Source organism: Dendrobates tinctorius, unplaced genomic scaffold (assembly GCF_039654945.1).
Source record: "Dendrobates tinctorius isolate UK_male_01 unplaced genomic scaffold, ASM3965494v1 ptg000011l, whole genome shotgun sequence".
Lineage (NCBI taxonomy): Eukaryota > Metazoa > Chordata > Amphibia > Anura > Dendrobatidae > Dendrobates > Dendrobates tinctorius.
In genome coordinates, this window is record NW_027361679.1 from 67130152 (window position 1) to 67132824 (window position 2673).

A 2673-nucleotide genomic window follows, 5' to 3' on the forward strand; every position below is an offset into this window, starting at 1 on the left:
GCTGACTAGCGACGCATGGGAACAGGCGGAAGTCGTCATCATGGCTGAGGTGCGACAGGTAACAGCAACCACTGACGGATCGCTTATCGCTGCTGTGTCGCTGGTGAGATCTGCCTGTTTGGCAGCTCACTAGTGAACATTTAGCGATGCACGAGCGATCCTGACCAGGTTGGGATCGCTGGTGCATCGCTAAATGTAACGGGACCCTTAGCCTCCCTTGAGTGGAACCATAATTGTGCTGGATCAGAATACTAGAGCAAGGGTAAAACAGAAATTCTTAAGGCAATAACCACAATGAAGGTGAACTGTACTACAATGCTGTGAGCAGGATTGATTGTCCAATGTCTGATGCCAGACTCCTTCAAACATCAACTACCTGCTGCTGATCAGTGCTGAACAAAACACAAGATTCAAACTGAAGGGTTTTTTTAAGGAGTCTCTGGGCCCATATGTGACTTTGGAATCTCTCTTATTGCAGTCTCCAATTTGTGTTGGTCTCATCAGAGCTTAATCCTAAATGCACTTGGTTGGATGACTGCTGATGACCCTGAGGATTTAAAGAGTGCTTTTAAGATAGTATCAGGATCAACTTCAGCTGGAGGATTTGAATCAACACTGGAGGAGGATGAGGAGTTTGTATTTCTTCTAGATTCACCTTCCTTATTTGATGGGGTGTTACTTAATCTTTGAAGGATGGGCTGGTCTGATGTTATCACACTACCATTCAAATGAAGATTGCATTTCATTGGTTTTCCATCTAGGTATCGGTTGTATTTTTTTGTAGGCACCAACTGCATCTTCCTTTCTTATAAGCACAACCTCTGCAACTTCGTAACTCAACAAGCGGGCGAGCTTCAAGGCACAGTATACACATTAAAGCTACACGATATCTTCTTTTGTGACTTTTTGCTGCAAATTATTAACGGTCATTTTTTTAACTTCTAAAGGGCTAAAGACAGACTCTTTTGGAGTTGGCCCTATTGAAGAACTGTCTTCCTTTGTGACAAGTGTCCATGACACATTTGTTAGCGCTTTGTGTGCAATAAAGGTGGCAAAGTCTCATGCTGAGAAGACATGGGAGCTGTGTATGCATCATTCTGTGCCACTTTAATAAGAGGTAAACTTTGTCCAAGAGAAAATTAATTTCCAGACATTACTGGCCTTTCTTTCACAGTGTGGGCAGCTGTGATTTTCATCTTCTTGGTGGGGATGTGGGGAAGTTCCAAGTCATCATCAACAACATCATCATCCATATCTTGTAAAGAGGGAATCTGTGATTTCCCTGTTTCGTGGTTAACAACGCTTATTCGCATTCCTTTAACATTGTTGATTACACCTGAAGAAATAGTTTTCAGCTGTGAAATTTTGATGGTCTTGGTAATATTTATTGGTGATGGTGAAGAACCTTGTGCCATGGGTGAGTTGATAGTTAAGGCAGGCGCACTCCTCTTTAAACTTAGTTTTTCACGAGCATCCATCAGTTTGGTTGGTTGTCCTCCAACACTGACCTGCTGCTTTTTAGAATTCATATAAAAAATCACACAAAATAAAGTAAACATATTTGGTATTGCTGCATCTAGAACAAACTATTTTATAAAACTATTACACAATTTACAACTACAGTGAACACTATAAAATACATAATAAAATACAATCAAAAAGTCGTATGTAAATAAAAATGGTAAAAAAACAAACCAAAACCCAGCATTGTCAGCAGAAAAATAAAAAATCTATTTCCTTTTTTGGCGAAAAAAAAGTAAAATCAGTAAAACATGAAAAAACCTACATAAAAGTGGTATTGCTGTAATCATACTGACCAGAGGAATAAAGCTGTCTTATTACTTTTACCACACAGTAAACATTATAAAAACAAGTAAATGAAAACAATTTCTGAAATGCTGCTTTTTGTTCATTCTTCCTTCCAAAACTTAGAATTAAAAGTGATTGACCCTTTCTCGCCAGAGCCTGTTTTCGCCTTCATGACCAGGCCAATTTTTTCAGTTCTGACTAGTGTCATTTTATGAGGTCATAACTCTAGAACGCTTCAACAGATCTTGGTCATTCAGAGACTGTTTTCTTGTGACATATTGTACTTTATGATTTCTTTGATATGATGCATTTATTTGTTAAAAAAGAAATGGAAATTAGGTATATCGCATAAAATAGTTAATAAATAACATTTCGCATATGTCTACTTTACATGAGCACAATTTTTGAAACGTAGCTTTTTTTGTTAGGAAGTAATAAGGGCAAAAATTTGACCAGCGACTTCTCATTTTTCCAACCAAATTTACAAAACCATTTTTTAGGGCCCACCTCACATTTGAAGTGAGTTTAGGGGGTCAATATGACAGATAATACCCAAAAGTGATACCATTCTGAAAACTGCACCTCTCCAGATGCCCAAAACCACATTCAAGAAGTTAATTAACCCTTTATGTGCTTCACAGGAACTGAAGCAATGTGGAAGGAAAAAATGAACATTTAACCTTTTTCAAAAACATTTTCATTCAGAACCCATTTTAATCACAAGTGTAAAAGTGGTGCAATTTCTGTTGAATGCGCCAATTCCCCATATGTGGGGGTAAACCACTGTTTGGGCGCATGGCAGTGCTCGGAAGGGAAGGAGCACCATTTGACTGTTTGAATGCAGAATTGGCTGGTATTGAAATC

General features: G+C 38.5%; 1 pseudogene; it reads right to left on the reverse strand.

The window, feature by feature from the left end:
• Positions 1 to 500: 500 nt before the first annotated feature.
• On the reverse strand, positions 501 to 1529 carry LOC141100383 (polymerase delta-interacting protein 3 pseudogene; annotated as a pseudogene).
• Between the last annotated feature and the right edge of the window lie 1144 nt (positions 1530 to 2673).